This window comes from Spermophilus citellus (genome assembly GCF_964194105.1).
Source record: "Spermophilus citellus genome assembly, chromosome: 2".
In the NCBI taxonomy this organism is placed as follows: Eukaryota; Metazoa; Chordata; class Mammalia; order Rodentia; family Sciuridae; genus Spermophilus; species Spermophilus citellus.
In genome coordinates this window covers 136,034,518-136,056,529 of record NC_138183.1, presented here as the reverse complement: position 1 = coordinate 136,056,529, position 22,012 = coordinate 136,034,518, and the positions used below count along the sequence as shown (strand labels likewise).

At 45.0% G+C, this 22,012-nt stretch overlaps 1 pseudogene across 1 annotated transcript in view; it reads left to right on the top strand.

Annotated features, from left to right (window-relative positions):
* Positions 1-257: 257 nt before the first annotated feature.
* The window catches only part of LOC308641592 (von Willebrand factor A domain-containing protein 5A-like), a 31,033-nt pseudogene continuing 9,278 nt past the window's right edge, over positions 258-22,012 (top strand). The window contains exons 1-6 of the transcript in view: positions 258-294; positions 17,287-17,364; positions 17,947-18,185; positions 18,484-18,688; positions 18,800-18,975; positions 19,260-19,374. The product of the transcript in view is annotated as a von Willebrand factor A domain-containing protein 5A-like (transcript). The remainder of the gene's footprint in view (positions 295-17,286; positions 17,365-17,946; positions 18,186-18,483; positions 18,689-18,799; positions 18,976-19,259; positions 19,375-22,012) is intronic.

Below are 22,012 nucleotides of genomic sequence, written 5' to 3'. Positions count from 1 at the left end.
GCAAGTAATGGTAGAGAAGGTGCAAGGTCAAAGAGCCCTGCTCAGAGTCCTGTTCTCAAACTACCAGAGAAGCTGCCAGATCTGAGCTCTTGCCCTGATTCCCATGATTTTGAAGGGACATGAGGTACCAAATCAAATGGTCACCTGTTGAATATCAAGGCAGATTGTCTCTTGAGTCACCCACCCCATATGAGTATTCACAGTCCACTAGGTGCCAGGCTCTGTGCTAGGTATCAGAGATGCAAGGGCTAATCAAGATGGCCCCACCTCTCAGTCAGAAGGATGGAGCAAAAGGTAAGAAACCAGTGGGGCACAGTAGTGATACCTGTAATCCCAGCCACTCAGGAGGCTGAGGTGGGAGGATTGCAAGTTCAACATCTGCCCAGGCAACTTAGGAAGACCCTGTATCAAAATAAAACAAACAAGTAAGTAAGAGATAGAGGTGCAGCTGACAGGTAGAATGCTCTTGTGTTTAATTCCCAGTATAGGAAGGGAGGGAAGGAGGGACAGAGGGACAGAGGGAGGGAGGGAAGGAGGGAGGGAGGCCTTAGCCACATCTGTGGAGTCTCATAGCAAAGGTTTATCCAGTTAGTCCTCTGTATCTTTGGGTTCTGCATCGACAACCAACTGCAGATCAAAACAATTGTGTCTGTACTGAACATGTACAGACCTTTTTATTATCATTATTCTCCCAATGGTACAGTATAACAACTGTATACATTGCACTTACCTTGTGTTAGGCATTACAAGTCATCTAGGATGATTTAAAGTATCATGGATATGATGGATATGCAAATATTACACCATTTTAAGGGACTTGAGCATTTGAGGATGTGGGCTTGCAGGAGGAGTCCTGGAACCCATTCTCCCAATGATGCCAAGGGATGATGGTGCAAGGTGGAGGGGTAGGAAGGTGTTGCCAGAGGAGGGAGTGTCCACCCATCTGGATGGATGAGAGAGACCACACCACGTATCTTGTTAGGTCTTGAAATATGGGTGGGATGAGAAGACTACAGTATCTCTGGTGGAAGGAACATGTCAAAGGCACAGAACTGGAATTGTTGGGACATGTTCTCAGAACAACTCATGCAACTAGCCCTGTGGGGTGGGGGAGAAAAGGGAGGGTCAGGAGCGAGACTGGGGAGGTAGACAGGCAGGGGTGCTCATTCTTACCATTCAGGGTGCTCGCAGGCTACAAAAGACAGAGCTCTGCCCTGGGTGACTCTGGACAATCCATTCCCTTCTCTGAGCTTTCGGTTGCTTCTCTGTGCAAGATTGGATAAGATGACTGCTGAGGTTCCTTTCAGCTTCTAACATTGCATGACATTTCTGACTAATGCCCAAGATCAAATATGTACACAAGACCAGAGGCATAAGAAAACACACAAAGAAACATGGGTTAATCTAGTGCAAACTGTGGAAGACCTGTAAGGACTAGCTACACTGGTAAGTCTCAGAAATATCTGCAGAGTCATCCCCTGGCTTCCAGAACCCCATAGTTCCTCCCTCAGCCCTCAAGGAAGGAGGGATCCCAGATGTCACCTGCAGCAGTCTCTCCCTGCAAGATCTCAGTGCCCCTAGCAGGAATTACAGGAAGCAGCAGACAGGAGGGCTGCCTTCTTGCCTCAGTGCTGGTCCAAGGGCTCAAGCAGAAATTCACTTCACTCCCCAGATCCCAGCACTCAGGGAAGAGGTACTTTGGTAAAAAGTCCTAGGAATCCTCCCCCATGGCCCTCAGTTCCTAAGACTGACTTTATTGTCAATCTGCACTCATCAAGGGAGGGGAGGACTTGGAACCCAACAAATCCTAAAACTGGAAGGATTTTAGGAAGGTTCTTAGTTTGAGGGCTGCTGTGGTATGAATGTTCATGTCGCCTCCATTCATATATTGAAATCCCCCCCAGGTGATGGCATTAAGATGAGATGTTTCCTTCCACAGAGTAGAGCCCTCATGAATGGGACTTGTGTCTTATAAAAAAGCTCCAAGGAAGCCTGTCCCTTGTATCATAGAGGGACATAGTGAAAAGACACTTGAGAGTCAGGGAATTGGCTTCACCAGATGTCAAATCTGCCTTGATCTTAGTCTTTCCAGCCTACAGAACTGTGAGAAATATAGTTCCATTGTTTGTAAGCCATTCAGTCTATGGTATTCTAACAATCCAAATGGATTAAGACTTCATTCTTTTGAGAATCATAAAGGTCACCTGAGCTTTCTGTAGAAATACACAAACATATTTGGTTTGTATACAAGTTCAGAAGTGTCAAAACCCCCTTTGCAGAACATAGAGGTCCTCAGACATGGGGTTCAGGGTTTAAGGTCCTCCTGCCCTAGTTTAATCTATTTAGCTCAATGAGGAAATTGAAGCTGAGAAGGATTAAGTGACTTCTCCAGTGTCACACAGCTAATTAGAACAGAGCCAGGTCTCAGAAAATCAGGCCAGCATCAGTCCTGAGCAGGGAGAGTCCTGGGAGGTACCATCACTGTGTCTGACCCAGTGCTAGGCCTCTGGCAGATGGCGTGGCTCAGCTCTGGCAGGGGGCACAGACAGGGCGAGGGGGCAACCAAGCTGGACTGCCAGGTGCTCAGCCTTGATCATCAGCCATCCCCAAGTTTTTCTCTGCTGCTTCATTCACTCTTTGTGACAGCTGACCTTTCCCATAGCCCCAGCCAGAAGGGACTTGGATAATGGTTCCCTGACTTAGCACCCTCTGAACAGCCCCTGGGATCCATCCCACTCACCACATAGAACACTCCTCTTAAGGAAAACCAGAGGACCAGCTCTCCTCACTGGAGTTCTTCTGGCTTCCCACATTCTTGTCCTCATAATGTGAGCAGATTAGGATCTGTGCAGGGCAAAGTCTACTCCTGGGATGAGGAGTGGGATTTAATAGAACTCAAGCTCTGAAGTCAGACAGGCTCAGATTCAAATCTTGACTCAGCTACTTTGTAAATGAGCTGACATTTAACCTTTACAAGCCTCTGTTTTTCCATCTAAACAATCAGGACCATCCTAGTATCGCTTCATAGAGTTGGTGTCAGGATTAAATGAGATAATGTATCTAAAATGCTTAGCACCATACCTGGCAATATATTGTAGCTGTTTTATCACGCTGCCCAGTGGTTCCCAGCAGAGTAGATCCTCTTCAGGATCCCAAATCTAGCTACATATTGTCTCTCTAAACAATGGAGAAAAAGGAAGACATCTTCCATACTTTCTAAAATTTGCAGAGTACAAAAGACTCCAGAGAAGACTTGGAAGAGCTTGATGCCATTGGCAGCTGCTGCCCTTGAGATGTTATAAGTTTGCTCTTCTGGACACTTTAAAGGCAAGTTGTCACCTTTATGGAATAGTTAAATAGTAATGCAACAAGGAAACAAGGGAACTAGTCACATGAGCTCTCATGGCCGCCCACCTACAAGTTTATATAGCAGGAGCTTCACCTCAGAAAACACAGGATGAGGCAAAAAGGGCAGGCACTCACCTGAAAGGGAGCAGAAACCATAGGTGAGGTCCTCAGTCACACTTACCTAGAAGCCAGGGCTTGGGTAAACCATTCTCTCTTCAAATATTGAAGCTCAGCCAATGCTGTGCTAATAGACAAGCTCCAGAAGGGAAGGCAAGGAAAGGGAAGGGAAGAGAATGGGAGAGAAGGGAGGGGTGAGGAAAGGAAGGGAGAGAATCCTGACTCTAGCTCTGCCAATTCTCTTCGTGTAAACACTCCCGCCTTGCTGGATTTGGAGATACCACTGTGCCATTGCTGAAAGCAGAGTTGGGAAGAGATGCACACCATCGGCTCTTCCAAGCTGGTACTAGGTGGCCACTGCACTGATGGTAACCTCCAAGCCCAGCAGGGCAGGACAGGGGACTTCCATCCCCACCATCTGGTCCTGACACTTTCCCTAAGGACATGGTCTCTCTCTCCTTCCTGCAGTTCCCTCACCTGTGGCTCTCATGGCCAGGCTTTGTGTCCCCAGCTTTATCCAGGTGCTTCTTAAAGCCTGGCTGACAGAGCTGGCAGTATCTACCTCATGATCTGATCTGTGCCCCATAGAAACTTTCAGCAACTGCTTGGACTGGATATGTCATGAGAGAGGTTTTTTTAGCTCTTTCTGCCTATATGTAGTGCCCAGACGTGCCTTGGGTTCACTGTGCGGTTACTCAATAGCTTCTGGTGAGGTTGACAATAACCATTTCCAATAATCTGTTGCTCCTCGGCTCCTGCAGAACACCAGCCTGGGACCCACATTACCATGCAAGCCAGGGGTGGCAGGACCAGCAGGACACCCAGTGCCAGTCTCTCCCAGAGAGTGACAGTGTGAGTTAGGTCAACTTCAATAAGATGGAAAGGAGCCTCTCCTCAAACTACAGAAGCAGAGCTCTGAGGCCCACCTTAGAGTACATACTGTTTGTCCTGACTTTTAGCACATCCCTTTCTTCATAAGTACATATGATATAGTTATTCTTACAACTATCTGCCACTTACACTGCACTTACAATGTGTCCAGACTTGGTTCTGTACCTTTGGACAGATGACAAGAATGCCCCTCTCCTCACCTTTACCTCCTAGTATTTGACATGCATTATCTCAGGAACTCTCCATTCTGCATTTTGAGGACACTGAAGGTGGACACCTGAGATCAAGAGCCAAGCATCAGTTGGAGGGACTGCTCTGCTGTGTGGGAAGTCTCAAGGGCTTGCAGGGGGAGGGGTTACGGTTTAGATCTGGAATGTCCAAAAAGTTCATGTGTCAGACAATGATGCAAAATGCAGAGGTGAAAAGATTGGCTCTTGAGGGCTCAGCAGGAGATTAATCCATTTGTTGGATTAATGATCTGAATAGAATTCTGGGTGGTAACTATAGGCAGGCAGGCATGGCTGGAGGATGTAGGTCACTGCAGCCTTGGGGACGATATCCAGCCCTGACCCTTTCCCTCTCTCCTCTTCTTTCCCTTCCATTCCCATTTCTGCACCCCCGCCCCCCACTCCTCCCTTCCCTTCTCTCCTCTAGTCTCCTCTCCTCCTCCTCCTCCTCCTTCTTCTTCCTCTCCCCCCTCCCCTCTTTCTCTCTCCCTCCTCCCACTCCCCCCCTTCTCAGCTGCCATGAGCTGAGCATCTTCCCTCCTCCACACCCTTCCAACATGATGCTCTGCCTTACTTCAGGCCCAGAGGAATGGACTTGACTGACCATGGACTGAAACCTCTGAAACTGTGAACAAAAATAAATTCTTCCTCCTCTAAGTTGTTCTTGTCAGGTATTTTTCTACAGTGATAAAAAGCTGACATGATAACACAGGGGATCAATGGCACAAGCATCCTGAGCTGGCTTTTTGTGGACTCAGGAGCTAGGAGAAGACCTGGCCTATAAGAAGGAGGGACTTTAAACGACCCTCCCTTTCAATGACCCTTTCTCTCAGACCAGCCTCCCTCATTGGCCTCTCTGGCCAGAGAACTTTCTCAGGATGAATAAGAACTGTGAATCCTCATGCAGTTCTGGGTCTGGACCACCAAACTCCTTTTCATTGCTATGACCCCTCTGTGGATCAACTAGAGCCTCAAACAATGTCCCTGATGGTTTCCCATGGTCAAACACATCACCAGAACACACTGATGCCCACCTCCATCCCTCCTAAAACCTTGTAAACTCAATTATTTCTGAACAAACAGGAAATAGCTAGTGTGCCCAGGGCTTTTCCAGTACTACTCATTCCTATTCCTAGTATGAAACAGCTCCTGAGTGGCCCAGTGAATAGGTTGGTGGGAGTAGTTAAGCAAGGGTAAAAGTGGTGAATAAATACTATTTATCTTCAAAAGGAGTTAAGTCTAAAGTCTCAGCTCTAGTCTGGAATTCCTTCCCATTCTCCCACTATAACATGTGAGCGGGCACGTATGTGTGTGCTCTCATACCTTCCTAGCCACCCTCATCCTCTGCTCTGACGGGGCTGCTAGGTGGGATGGCCCCAAATCGGGTCACCTCTCTGGGGCCCAGCTATTGATGTGCAAGGTTTGTGCAATCCCTGGTATGCCTATTAGCAATCAGCCTCCCACTGGGCCAGCCTCTTGGAAAGTAAACTTTCATGTTCGAATTAAGTGATGGCTGGTGGTTCAGAATCACTCCCCTGGATCTGTTTGAAGCTGAGTCCTTAATCAAAGCTAGCAGGCTCTCCCTTCGCCCCCTCATCACTGAAAGGTTATCATTAAAGGGAAGAAAGGAACTTTGGTTTCTGTGATTGGGCTGCCTTGTTTGGATGTGGGACTCTGAGAGAAGTAGGGGAGCTTGGTTTTACCCACAAACCTTGTGTTCAAATCCTAGCTCTGCCATTAGCAACTGGGTGACTCTAGGCAAGTTGCAGGGCCTCTCTGATTCTCAGTGAATGTTCCCAGGTGCTGTGAGGGTTGAAGGAAAATATATGTTTGGTGACTGCTTATTCAACTGCCAAGCCCTACAGGTGTGTTTGTTGCTAATAATCCCTATTCACAGCCTGGTTTCCACATTCTCTAACCTGTGTTCTAGTCCCTCAGGCTCTTGGCTCCAAAAGCCTTCCAAGGAACTTTCTAGAAATAGTGGACTTCATTGGCCTCTCTGGCCAGAGAACTTTCTCAGGATGAATAAGAAGTCCATAGCAGGAAAAGGGGTGGTAGAATCAAAAGCAGGATCCAAGTTGTAGCTGGCAGCAAAGCTCCCGGCCTGTGACCTTCACCTAAACCATTTCAGGGACAGATTTGTACTGTAGACTGGCAGCTACCCAGCTATCCCCATCTCTTCCCTCCTCTCCCTGAAAGTGACACGGGAGAGACTCTATTTGAGCTTTCTTGTTTTTGAAGGCAAAAGAAATATTGGTCTAGGGCCTCCATCTAGCTATATAGATAGCTGGATAAATAATTGTTAAATAAATAAACAAGTGGAAATAAACAAAGAAAGCCTCCAATGAGCCTGAATTGCTGCCGTGCTGAGAGGTAACTGGCAGATTCCATTTAATTATAAGATACAGAGTTGTAATGGAGCGTGTGGCGCTCGAAGAGGATCTCCATAATAGAGGGCAGCAGGGTTCCTGCCTGTTCCACTGGGTCTACCCCTCACCCCTTGCTGGGGGCTGAGGCTGGTTGCAGGAGCAGCAACTTCCTAGGCCTTGCTCTGCCAGGTGAATAAGGTCTCACTAAACCCAGGCTCTATGATCCTTGGTGGCCTCAGCTCCCAAGGTAGCCTGGATTAGGACACCCTAGAGAACTGTGGCAGCTCAGGGCATGAGACTGTATATTTAGACCCCACCCTCCTTCCACGCCAGTGGAGGTGCACAGTGTGGATGGACAGGGCTCACCCACAAGGCCAGTCCTGGCCATTAGAAGGCAAATGGAGGCAACTCTGGCTGTGTAGTGGCTAGGGACAAGAGCCTACCATCAACACTTGACCTCCCTCCTGTGCTGCTTTTCTACCCAGAAAGTGGAATGGGCATTCCCAGCCCACTGGAACCCAGCTTACCCTCTTCCACCCAAGGTCTCTAAACACCCTACACTCTCCCATTCTCAAGAGAATTTTTCCTTCTGTCTGTCATCCTCCCTGTACCATGTGAAAGCAGACATCTCCCTCCACCCCCCACCCAGGGGTCTCAAGAGCAAAGGTTGGCCACTCCTGATGACTCCCATGGTGAACTCTTAGGGACTCTCAGTCAATCCCCCACATTCCCAATTTTATTTAGGCCATAAGTGGTGGCGAGGTGGTTTGTAAGCACATCACTCAACATCAGTCTTGCCCTACTGCCAGCCCACCCTGAGCAGGCAGGCGCCTACCATGCTTCCCGACGTCTCCCCAGGAGGTAGTTCACCCCGACCCGTCCCCTGGGATCCCAGGAGGGTTTCCGGTGCTCCTGACCACTGGGCTGCAATGCCCATGACCATTGGCCAGCACCTTCTAATGGTCCTCTCTTCCTGGGTCTCTCCTGGTCCCTGAGCAATGCCGAATCCTGGGAGAAGGGGACTGGGGCTGGACTCTGGAACCAAACAGGCCTGGGTTTTTATCCTGGATCCTTTACTTCCCCATTGTGCAAGCGCAGTGAGGCAGAAATTCTATCTCTTCATTAATCTGTGTGAAGACTGAATCCTCAAGTCAAGTTTATATTCACAGGTTCTTATTGGGCCTCTGCCTTTGCAAAGATCTAGACCTCAAGAAAATGGCCATGGACAGTACAGGAGCACTTGGCAGCAGAGTGGGACCCCTCATTGTCCTTGTGCTGAGTCTTTTGGGGACTCTGTTGGTATTATAAGAAAAAAAGAAAAATAAGAGCTGCCCTCTCTCTGCCTGACCTGCTAGCCATGACTGACTGAACATCCCAGGTGGAGCTCCCCAGGGGCAGGGCACACAGCTGCTGTGCATCTGGCCCCATTCAAACATCACTCACTGCCTTCCAACTTCCTCTAACAAGAAGTCTTAAAGGCTTCCAGGCATATGGCCCTCAGCAGCTCCTGCTCCTCACAGGGTACATAGTCTGATGACAGGCCAGGAGGCCAGAATGACCTTCATGATCCTATGTTTCCCCACTGAGCAATTGACCCACTGGGGTTAGACATCTTAAATAGAGATGGCCTGAGCTATTCATGTCCAATTTCTCATATAATTCTTTAATCAACATTATTACCATCACCCTCCTCCCCCAATCCTCCTCACAAAGAGATTTCATTTAATTAATTTTACTGTGCTCAACACGTACTAGCTATAGGGCCCTAAGAACATTACTTAACCTTTTGGAGCCTCAGTTTCCTCTTCTGTCCAATGGGAATACCTTATAGTTTTTCTGAGGATTAACAAAGATAATACATGCATAATTCTTAGCTCAGAGAATGATTATTCACAAGTAAATGAAGTAGGCTTTGCCCCAGGTGGGTAAGCCCTTAGTGACTGCTAACCATGGAAAGGGACAAGGCTTGGCTGTGTTCAGCCCCCAAGAGGGATAGCCAGTGTCCCAATTCCAGTATGCAGAGGGAAGTAGTGGACTCTGCCAACCTGGGGACCCTTCCTGATGGCTAAGCATCCTGAGGAAGGCCACATTGTGCATCGGCTGGTGGCCAGTTGGAATTCTAGGCAGTTCATCAGTTGAGAGAAAGAGCCCAGGCAGTGTCTGAGGGGAGGGGAGAAGCCTAGCCCTCCAGGAAAGAAAGGTGACAAGAGTCAGCCAAGGGATTGAGACTCAGAATGGGTGAGGGGTTGTGTCTCACAGAGAATGGAGTCAGAGCGTGGTAGGATTTACCGAGCAGTGGGAGGGCAGATGGGGCTATTCCAAGCTTCACCTCTTGACAGCTGTGGGCACTGGGCAAACTCCTGGCCCCTCTAAAATGTCAGTTTCTGGGCTGCAGATGAAGCTCAGTGGTAGTGTACATGACTAGCAGGTGCGAGGCCCTGTGTTCAATCCCTAGCATGGGAAAAAAAATCGAAAGTCAGTTTCTTTATAAATAAATGGGGATAATAGTATCTATTTTCAAGAGGTTGTTGTGCAGGTGGAACAAGAGGAGAATGTTCATTGCCACTCGGTCAATGTGGACATTCCTCCCACCCCAGGATGTATAGACTCAGGCCAGTAGAGCAGAGATGTGGAGAAACCAAAGGATTCATGACCACATGGGCACCCAGATTTCCTGCAGGCACTTGGGATCTGGAGCCAATGGCAACACAGCCCATTCTAGACCCCACAGCTGGTGGTGAAGAGTTGCTAATAATGCTCCTGCCTTGGCCAGACAGTGATTAGGGCTGTGCCAGCCAGAAAATGGCACAGCTGAGTCAGGCTGAGGAGGGCAGGGCTGGCAATCAGCTGCCCCAATGTCAGTCATTGCTCCTGCTGCACAAAGCCACAAGCAGGTGCCTGAAGGAGCGTTGTCCCCACCAGAGTAAGGAAGGATGGGCTGGTGGTCACAGAACCTTTTTGGAATGACCACAAATGATTGTCAACTCTTCCTTAAAAAACAATATCTCAACATGAGCTTTCTGTGTAATTCATTATTTTAAAAACTTAATTTAAGACCACAGCTGTTTCAAGTTTCTCTTATAAGAATTTAATTGGTATGTAATAGCATAGTTAATTAAATACAAATCAATAGTTTAAAACAACTAATTGATACTTAATATGAATGGGGGGAAACTTAGTTCTAATATAATTAACTCATATTAAGTAAGCTATGAAATAGCAATTATGTCTTTACAACAATGTAAAGTTTATAGTTCTTTAATAAACTTAGATTAGCAAGCAGTGAGACTCAAAAATTATGAAACAGGTATTATTGGGCTATCAAACACTTATTATTTGTCCTAGAGGGCCACATCCAGGCACTAGTCAAAATTAATAAACTACCTAATCCTCTTCCTTAGGTCTCTTTACTATAGAAGTTGATCAGAAAACGGTGATCTTTGCATGATTTATGGACATCATTATTGCCTGGGATGTGAGTAATTATGCTGAAAATAGAAGTAGGCAGAATGGAGGCAGAAAACAGGAGTTTAGCAGAATCAAGGTGGAAGCTTCCCCAACACAATACTCCAGTGTCCTGCAATCAGGAAGAAATTGCAGGGCAGAATGGCTACTAATGGCTATTGATAGACGATCGCCTATGAGAGACAGGTGACGGGCACCCAACAAACACCAACCCAGGACAATCTCCAGCCCCGCGGCCCTGTGTGGGGAACCCCTCAGCAGCCTGTGGCTCTGCTTCCCCCTCAGGGCTCCAGCAGCAAGGATGACCACTACTCGAGTGGAAATAACTTGTGTGCTGCTCATGACGCTTTCTCTGCTGAACTGTTACTTGTCTTGACTTTCATTTACCTTCTCACAAGTGCAGGTTGAGCACTCATAATCCAAAAATCCAAACTCCAAAAGGTTCCCAAAGCTGAAATTTTGTACCCCAAAAGTTTTGAATTTCAGAGCATTTTGGATTTTGGACTTTTGTATGAGGGATGCTCAAAGAGTAAAATCTATGTAAATATTCAAAAGTCAAAAAACTCCAAAATTGAAACACTTCTGGTCCCAAGCATTTGGATAAGGGCTACTCAACCTGTCTGTGCCTTTGGGACAGGAATATGGCCTTACGTGGTGAGGTGGTAGAAATTTTAGGAGGTAGTAGTTGATGGACTAGTTGAAGTAAGTAAGTCACTGGGGGCATGTTCTTGATTGATGTATCACATAGTCAATCAACCCCTCCCTTTCTTTCTCCCTCCCCACCCCCGACCCTCACTTGCTGGCCATTGTTAGGTGAGCAGATCTGTGTTATCATGTGCTCCTCACAGTGCTAGGGCTAAGTAACTATGGACTGAAACCTCTGAAATTGTGAGCCAAAATTAACCTTTTCTCCTTTAAGTTCTCTCTGGTATTTTGTCATAGCAATGGAAAACTGACTAACACATGCATGGCAGCCTGTCAATGAGTGTTTGTGGGGTGGATTTTATTCCACTCAATTTTATCATTAAGTGCTGATTGTGGAGGGTGCATGAATGCTTGCAGCAAAGGCTATCCATAGTGCCCCACTGTTGTTTCTCCAGAACAAGCCATTCATGCTCTGAGTTCAAGGCAGCTGGTTAAATATGTATTCCCTCAGACTGAAAATTCTGCTCACATTATCAGCTGGGTCCTCTTCGTTGGGGACCTCATCATCTCAAACACAGGAAGTCTCCTTTGTCAGCACCCTGCTTTGATTTTGTGCCAATCTTTCCTGTGAAAGACATTGGTCATCTTTCCCCCCTTTCTCTGATTGACCCACTCAGTCGCTTAGCCTCAAAATCTCTCCTTAGACTGTCTCTCAGACTCACCATTTCTTCTCTGTTCCCAGCACCTCTAGTCCCTTAGCCTCCTCTGCTTCTGCCCATTAGCTTATCTTCCTGACACCCTTCATTTTTTCAGTCCATCTGACTTATAGCTACTGAACAAAGACCACCTAATAGTTCATTGCATGACCTTGGCAAAGTCACTCTAAGTCTCTGTGTCTCTGCTTTCACATTTGTTTAGGAAAAAAAAAAAAAGATGTGAGGATGGTCCTTGCTGATCTCTAGACCCCACTCTGATATTGTTTCTGGTTACTGAACTCAACCTTCTTAGGTACTTCATGCCCAGCACTTTTCACTACATGTTGGCTCATTTGAACTTCATAGTCATCATGCAGACAGGGTCTCAGTATCTGCAATTTATAGATGAGAAAACTAAAGTTCAGGGAAGCACTGAGGACTGCTCACTGTTAAGTGCGCAGCACGGCATCAGAAAGCTCTATTAGTTCAGCAGCATCCGTGGCCTCCCAGTGACTCCAACCAGGTCCAGCTGGCATCTTCTCCATATGGCCTCAGGCACCATCTGGGGAATTGAAGCTATTTTCAGCCCCTCTGCTGCTCTCTGTGTTGAGGTGGCGGGGATCTGGAGGCTCTGAGTGTCCTCCTGAGAAGACTCAGCATCCTTTCACTTGCTTTCTGATCTCTGTCTTCAGAGAGCAGGAAGGGGGAGCAGCTGGAAAGCCATCATCTTTCACCTGGAGTATGGCAATAGTCTCCCAGCTGGCTCCCTCCTTGGGCTGTTCTCCTTTATCATCTGTACTCGTGCTAACGTGATCTTTATTCAATGCAAGGCTAGCCTCTCCATCCCTGGCTCAGCCTTCCTCTTGGCTTCCCACCCCCTATAGGAGAAAGTTGAGACTTCTAAGGAGGCTCTCAGCTGCTCCAGGATCTGGTCTCTGCCTATGTTTCTTTCATCTCTTTTCATTTCCTCCCCAAATCTCCGCCATAATCACGCCAAACTGCACACCAATAATATTCAATTTCTTGTTTGGTGGATCTCTAGAGACAATAGCTCCAAGTGGAAAAGATGAGTTTTCAGCAACTGAATGAGATTGTGAATTTGATGGCTTCCAAAAAATAAATAAATAGCCCACACAACTGTGAAATTTCCATAATACCTGAACTATTGTAAGTGGACAATCTGGGGACAGGATAGGAAGTCTTCCTACAAGCAGACATCCCAATGCACTGGTCAGCTTCAGACATGGGGAAGGAGCAGGGGCTGGCTCCTGTCTTAGCCACAGTTACTTGACAGCTCATTAGCCTCTGGATGGGGTGATAAGCAAGCACTGTGCTGGCCAGCATGGTCCTCGCAGAGGAAGCAGGAATTCCAGAGACACCCTGGGCTGCCAATGGGTGCTCTGTCAAGTCCCTATCTACAAATGAGATCCCATTCCGAAGTATTGGTATTAGGATTTTAACACATGAATGTGAGGGTCCAATTTGACCTTTAATACTGCCCTTTCCCAGACCACTGATGTCTATTCTTTGGTCTGTCTTGATTTGTAGCAACTGCAGCCCTGTGATCCCACATCTTTCTCTAAGAATTAAGCCAGAAATCAGCCCTGAATTGTGGGATGAGTGAGAGCTTTGGCCTTGAATTGTCATTTCACTTCTCTGAGTCTTGGTTTCTAAAACCAAAATGGAGGAAATAATTTCTGCCTAGCCTGCTTCACAGAGCTGCTGAGAGCATTTAATGAGACAGTGAATGTGACAATATGGTGAAAAAAATAAGTATCTCACAAATGTGAAGTAGTATCACTGCATTATTATTATTACTAAGATTAAAGGAATTCTATAGCTAGAAAAAGCCCCATCTACACCCTCTGAAACTGAAGAAACCCATTGCATTTATAAAGCCATCCCTTTTTATTCCTCCCAAGAGGAAATCCCACAATGTTCCCTGGTTGTGGAACTGTTCTGTGTCCCAATGAATTACAAGTTTCATTCACTCTACAACCATCCTCACCTCCCTAAATGCATTGTGCTACATCTAAGCTGACCTGTTTTCATTGTGACCTGGACTGGGGAGTAATGATCACTCCTCGATATTTTTAGTCAACCCTTTCTTTAAGCCAGCAGATTTTCCCCAAACATTTGCCATGTAAGGAACATTGAGCTGGGTACTGAGACTGAGAGCTGAAAAAGGCACAGTCCTGACCCTTCTTTTGCTCACAGTCTATAAGCCAAGAGTTCCCAGAGGTGCAAGCTTCCTTTCTCCCTAAAAAAGCATACCTTGTCCTGATAACTGTTTTCTTGAATAGGCAATATTGCCTAAACTTTGTTCTCCCAAATACTGTCCTCCACACCCTATTTGCAGATGACCCTGAACTTCTTTGCTATAAATTTCCCTTTTAAGTTAGGACTTCATTCATGTAAATCACTTTCCATGAATGCCATCAGTGTATCTGGGTGGTTCTGCTACTGATTGAGTCAAAGATGTCAGCCCAGAGCCTTCTTGGAGAAGACCCCATCATCTTGCTGTTCCAAAATGGGCATCTGTGATCTGACTCAACCATCTCAGTGCCATATGGCAAGGAAGGTGACCATCTGGTGGCTGATCTACCTCACAAAGTGAGAGATTCCTGTTCTTTCTGCCATATTCTTTCATCTCTCTATTCAGTTCTGTTCATTTACAGAAGTCAATACCCTAGTTATATTGACTTTGTGGAATTACCCCCAAGTCAAAGTGGTTACTTCCTGTTCCTTCCCACTTCTCTCTGCAGTCTGTCTTTAACAATGGCCCAATTCCCCAACTTGTTTCCAGATTCTCCTCCCCTGAGCCTTCTGTCCCTGCATCATGCCTCCACATGTGGACTCAGTGACCTCTAATTTAGCTCCACATTCCTCTCCAAGGAGCATCTCAAATTTCCCTGCACAGAAAACTAGCTAATTCTCGCTTGACGAATCCTCCAACCTGCTTGTTCTTGCAGAGATTCCAGTGGTTTTTTCCCACTTCTCAGCAAAGACTCTATCAGAGAGCCCTCTCACTTAATAAATATCTGCAGTGTGCTTATTAGCGCCGTGTAATGTAGCCTCCTAAATAATTAAGACTAACCCACATGTGTCAAATTAAATGAGCCAAATACATTGAGAAATTACCTCGTCCTCAATTTCTTTTATTAATCAGGGCTTTTTTAAAACTTCTTTTCCTGCTCATTTACAAAAATCAAACATGGTTAGGGAGACTCTTGCTCATAATAACTATGCACATGAAACATCTCCTTAGGCAATAACCCCGAGAGGACATTTTAGCATGTGACAAAGGAAAAGTTGAGTTGGACTGGGAGAGACAGCCAACATAGATAATCAAATACAACAAGTTGCTTAGACTTTAAGTTTTTAGGAGGATTATTCCCCCTTCCACTTTCCTGTGAGTTCAGGAGACTATTCAGAAGACCAATTGGAGCACGGGCCAAGTCCATCCAGCACCTCTGCCCTCCTTCCTCAGAACTCCCCTGGGCTCAGTCCAGGATCTCAGACTCTCTTTCTCATTAGCAACCACTGCCAAGGTTCCTATTTGCTTTAAATGGGTATAAGAAGTCAATGGCAAATATAATAGGAATCATCAGCAATTGTATCCTTCCAATGATGGGCAACGCCTAGAATTCTAATGCCTGTCTTCAGCATGCTGAGGTTTCAATACCATCCCCAGCAAGAAGCTATTGTTGGATGAAGCTCAGCGCCTCCTCACAGCTTGTATTTCCGCTGGCCCCCTCCTGGCATGCTGCATTCCTGCCTCTTGGAGGTGGTTGTTAGAAAGAATCCACAAATATAGTAAGTAAACATCAAAGGGGTTTTGATCCACACAGCCCTCGACAGAGCAGGAGCCCCTGAAGAAAGGGCCAAGGCCTTGGATGGAAGAACTTAACATCATCAATTTGGGTGCCTGAGATGTGATGCTGTTTGAAGTGAGGGCGGTTTGGCTGCGCCTTCAGATCAGCGAGCGAGTGTGCAGGGGAAGGAAGAGAAGTGAGTGCCTTTGGAAACAGCACCCTCAGATCTGCCTCTCTGCTCTTTACTGATAGTCAATAAACCCCTTTAAAGAATCAGGAGATCAAAGCAGGCGACCTCCTTAGGCCGTGGCATTCTGCCACCGCCTGCCACGCTTTGTTTTTCTCTAGGGCAGGAGCCCCCAAGCTTGACTTATCTGTCTCTCATGGGCCCTACACTCCCTTTTATCTTGCTACCTTGGAGGGGGGACCTGAACAGCAGAAAGTGGATGGAGAGGCAGGAGGAGGAATGAGTCCACTCTGTCTGTCCCTAACAGCCCAGGCACCGACTGGCTGGAGCTCAGACACATGCAGAGTCTCCTGGAGAATTTGCATGACACCCCACTCACTGTCCTCTGAGAAGGGAGGAAGCAGCTAGGTGCCTGGGAATCCTGGCAAGAACTCGGGGAAACAGTAGTCACTTTCCCTCTTCCAGAAATCACACTCCCCATTTTCCCAGTTTATGGCAGCTGTCACATTTGTATATGTACACAAAGAGGTGGAGATGAGGAGTCTAAAATAATCAAGGGTAATCATTTAACATTGTTGAAACTCAATTTTCCCATCTGTGTCACATGAATAGCATTAGCCCATCTGCTTACCTCCAAGGGCTATTGTGAGCATTAAATGGGAAATTGGGTATGGAATTGCTTAAGAACCCTGATTTGCTTAAGACAAATCAGGATCAAAGGATAAATACCAGAGAGGAAAGCTTGCCGTTCTCATCTCATGAGGCATATGTACTCTACTCTAATGCTCCACACAATAGGCACTGATTTACAAAATACTATGAAACAAATAAATAAATGTCTCTTGCATTTGTTACCTGGGTCAAAGCTCTGTGGGTTCTTGTGTCTCTCAGCTCTCCAACCTCTGAACTCTTAGTCTACACTTCTTAAATGCTGGACAACAGTGCTAAATTGGTGTCTCAAAATAGGGAAGTCCCAGAAACTCACCCATTCCGAAAAATACCTCAACCCCTACATCTTCCCTTGAACTCACCCAATCACCTTCACCCTGAGGTACCCACTATGTCTGATTGTACTCTCACCTAAGATACCAGAAACTAGTCCTGCCTCTCCTCTGGCAGATCTGACCATAATCCCAAGGTGATCTTGTCACTTTCCCTAAGCTTGGGTAATAAAGGTCCTCAAGAGCCCAGAGTAATGGTTATGATCATGGATTCCAGAGCCACACGGTGTAGGTTCAAAATTCTGTCTCTGCCATCTGCTAGCTCATTCATCTAAGGTTACTTATTTCATATATTCGTGAATGGGGATGATATCAAATGGGAAATGATCTTACATGATGTTGTGAGACACGAATAAGAACTACTGACTTGAAATTATGCCTGGAATATAGTAAGTGCTATATAAATGTTTGTTAAATAAATAAGAAACCCTGTTTATAAGAGCAACAAACTTCACAGCCTCTTACAGAGGGGCTTCCCCTGATATCAGACTCATTCTCAACTCACCCACCTATGCTTTCCTTCCAGAGCTGGGCCTCCAGAAGAGAGGATGCTGTCTGGTGCTGGGCTATATGGCCAAGGACAAGTTTCGGAGAATGAATGAAGGTCAGTGAGAACCTCTCTACTGTCTCAGGGGTGATGTGGAGGGAAGGAACTATGCCCTATGGCTATGATACAGAGGAACCTGAGACATCTCAGAGAGTGGGTGGCTCCACTGGATTATCAGGAACCTGTCTGCATAGTAACATGGGGAAGAGCAGCTAATACCGGAGACACAGGATGCTGACCCATAACCTTTTCTTTTTGCTATCAACCCTCTTCCCTTTGGGTCCTCTACTTCTCTTCCTATCTCTTCCCTAGATTTGTCCCTCACCCACCTACCCAGCCATTTAAATCTGCTTTTCTCATCTTTCTAATCCAAACATCTCTGTCCTTCTCTTCAATCATTCACATTTCTTGAATGCCTATTGAATAAATAGCACCTTGCAGAGCACTTAGGAGAATCCTAAAGAATAAGGCAGTGCCTGGACTATAGTAAGTGCTATGTGAGTGTTTTATTCTCAAAGAGCTTGCACTTGGAAATCTGTCCTTTTCCAACTCCATTGACCTGCCTCTCCCTCCTACTCACAAGCCATTCTGCTTTCCTCTTGTACCTGGTCTTTCCTCTGAGGCTTGCCTGAGTCACAGAAGACTTGGAGAAAGTATTAACATTGACGCAGAGGCTTGGATGGAAGAATTTCTCTGTAACTTTGTCCATCCATGAGTTTGTGGCCAGTGTGTCTGCAACCTTAAACTGTGAGAATGAGGAGAAAGTCCCTTTGGAAGCCTCCTTTATGTACCCAATGGAGGAAGACTTTGATGTCTTTAGCTTCAAGGACATGATGGATGGGAAAAAAATTGTGGCAGAATTACAGGACAAGATGGAGGTACAGGAGATGGGTTCTTTGTCTTCTCCCTTCCTTTAATGATTAATGTGAACTCTTTAAGATCTCATTCAAATGCACCTTCACTAAAAGTGCTGGTGTTGGACGCTTTTCCCTCCACTCACGTCTAAATGCTGATTTTCCTGAAATCATTTAAGGATAAATCACTTAAAGGCATCAAAACTCCAGGTGTGAAATTGAGAAGAACCATTAATTTCTTTCTCTAACAGTCTTCATTTTCTTCAGTCCTGTCTTTTCATTTGTTGTTACCTTTCATTCCCATCCCTCCTGTTTTCCTTAGGCCCAACGCAACTATGAGGATGCCATATCCCAGGGACTTATTGGAGGAGGACTCATACTCCAGAGATGTTGCAATGTGGGGAACCTCCAGCCTGGGTCAAAGGTGGAGCTCACCCTGAGGTATGTTCAGGAGCTGCCCTTGGACGCTGATGGGGCCCTGCACTATGTGCTCCCAGCCATCCTGAATCCTAGATTCCATCTCCCTGGTGAATCCTTTTCCCCTTTGAATACTGGGGTGGCATAATAGGGGATTTTTTCCTTCATTTTGGGGTGTGCCAAAACTATTAGAAAAACAGAATGAAAGTAATTTTTTGTAGAACATCTTATAGATAGTTGCCTTGATATGAAAACTCCTCTAGTCCCCTTGGAGGAACTGCCCTACACACTCAGCATGGTTGCCACCGTCAGCTCCCAGCATGGCATCCAGAGGGTCCACTCCAACTGCCCCTTGAGTGCTGTTGAGTTCCTTGCAGATGATAAGACTTCTGCTCAGGTAATCAGTAAGAGAGGACTGTTGTTGTCAGGACCCTATTCCTTGGGTCCTGACTTTGTCCAACCCTTCCCAGGTGGTCCTTACTTTTCCCTATTAACCCAGAGGGGGATGCACTGTGCTCCCTCTTCACCCAGGTTTCATATGCTGAGTCTTCTCCTGATTCTCCCACTGCTCCTGGTCATGCTCACTGGTGGAAGAAGCCTGTGGCCCTCAGCTCTGACCTCAGCTCCAGGCAGCAAAGAGTGAAGATTCTAACCTGACTCCCTTGATAGTCCCCAACTCAGGTTTCCTTGGCTGAAGAACACAAGTTTAACAGGGACGTGGAACTCCTGGTTTACTACAGGGAGGTGCACAGCCCCCGAGTATCTGAGGAGATGGGGATGCCTGAGAAGAAGCCAGGTATTTTTTTATCCCTTTTTACTCAGTTTTTGGCAGATGACTGTCTTAGAATCACTCTCAAATATCCTCACTTCCATTTTCTATCCAATAGCAGCTAAACCTACTCAAGTGAAATATTGAAAGAGCTTCACTGCAGCACACAAAGAGATTGGCTTGGGTGTGCACTGTGGCATTGTCTTATAGGCAAGTTTAAGTAGTAGATAGTTAGATGAATAATGTGAACAAATAATTCATAACAGAAAAGACAGGCATTTATATATATGCAGCAGTGATCAGTCCAGATATAAATGCAAATAAAAATGAGCATATGACATCTTTATATTTTAAAATAACAAAGATTTGCAAATATAATGCTTCATGTTTCAAAAGGTATAGTGAGTTTGGCACTGTCATAGATTACTGTGAACGAAATGTTTTGTGTCCATCTTTTCAAGACAAATTTTACCATATATATCTAAATAAATGCTCAATTTGGTAACTGCAATTTTTGGAATGTTAACTAAGGACATAAATCTAAATACAAATAAAAATATGCACTGGATACACTTTAATAACAATTTTAATAACATCAAGTGTTAAATGATTAAAATTATTTCATTCACTATGCTGTGCCCTCATTAATGTGATAAGTTAATATGTAGCTACTGAAATATTATACATTGGCATTTTGGAATAATTTGGAAGAAAGGCCTCCATGTAACTGGAAGTAAGAAATAAGTCTCACAAGCAGGTTACCACTATAAAATAACATATGCCATAGGAAAAAAACATTTTTAAAAAAGGACGTATGAACATAGTCATTGGGATTAGATTAAGACAATGTTTGGTTTCCTAATTTCTTTTTTAATCCAGTGAATAACCCTTATTGATAGATTCTTCATACATACATGTAATATTCCTGAAATTCTTTCTTTTTTTAAATTGTGACAAATAATAAAATTTAACACCTTAAATATTTAAAGTGGACAGTTCTGTGACCTTAATTAATTCATCTTTCACCACAATCACCACTATTCATTTCTAAAATTTTATATTTAGCCCTAATTATTAATTTCTAATACTGTTTAGTGTCTTAGTAAGTTCAGTTTCTTACTTTTCCCTAATTTTTCTTATTAACTAAATCTTCCTGAACACATATGTGCTTTTCCTAATAACAAAAATTGGTACAACCAAGTCAGTCTATTGTTCTCTTGGGCCTTCCTGGCTGCCTGCACTGGGGTGCAGGGACCATAAAGTGTTACTGGAAAGATACCTCCACTCAGCAGCATTTTCCACATGGTTAGAATGGAGGCATTGTTGGGGACAGTCACATTCACAGTGACATGGTTGGGACTAGACTCATGCTTACACAACAACAAAGCTGTGCAGTTCTCTGGAGTCACTTCCCACAGGCCATCCCAGGCTCTCATTACTGATATGTGGCCAAGGTAGTTTCATACACTTGAGCTTGCAAAGTGGCATTCTTTGGTGGCCTCACTTGGCAACCATAATTTCTTAGGGCCAGCTGTCCATGATGAGGTCCCATCCTCAAAAATGTTTGCTATACCCAGTTCATCTCCTATGAAGCTGCACTCTCTGCCTTGTACATTAGTTATCTGTGTTTAATTCCTATTGGTGAGCTCCTCATGCCTGTGAAATGCATTATTAGTGATTGGTTCTCAGAACATTATTTCATAATGTTCAATTTTAGAAGATAAGGATTGAGATCTCTATCTCTTTTCTTGTCTGATATTTTTCTAGGCCCCATGCAGATGTTCTTATCTACTCCCATGGCCAGTTCTATAGACCACAGGGGGACATCAAGGACATCCTTATCACTCTCATGAATCTCTTCCAGCAGAGATATTCAGGTGCAGCTTTGTAGCTCACATATTTGGTCGATTTGATTTGCTGTACATGTAACCACAAGGAAGCAAATGAAATCTTGGAATGGCAACCTGGCTCAATAAAAACGTTTTATTGTTGTGCCAAATGAAGCATACCAGTAAAGAGGGGAAAGCACAACATTATTTTTTAAAAACTTAGAAGAATTTACTATATTAAGGGAATGATGTCTTTTTAAAATTAAAATTTAATTAAAAATAACTGTATAAAAATAACTTTTAGAAATAATTTTATAAAATTATTAAGAGTTCAATATGAGTTCAGTCCTCAGCTAAGTTTCATAAGGGTATTGTATCACTTAGCCAACAAAACAACCATATTAAGTAGATATTATATACCTTGATTTTTCAGATGAGGAAACTGATGATAGCAAGGGGTAGGGTTAAGGTTTGAAAAACCTTGTTTGAAAACAAGGAAGCCAAGATTGGTGAAGTTAAAGATAATTTGAAGGAGGCTGAAAGAATTATAGTAGACAATACACATGCAGTGCTCACCATGTATCTGGTGGTATTCTGAACAGTTCATATGTACTAACTCCCATCATTCTTATTCAACCTTTCTGACGTCTCAGGACAGTGGCAGCCCAAAAAAACCTGGGTGTCTCTTGTCACAGAAAAGTATCTACCTTACTCATCAAAATAATGCTGCATTGTATATCCAGATGTCTGGATATACATCATTTTTTCAATTAGTCTTTATCAAATATTTTGTGGATGATACCTACTATATTCAGTAGCCTGTTTGATTAGTAGAG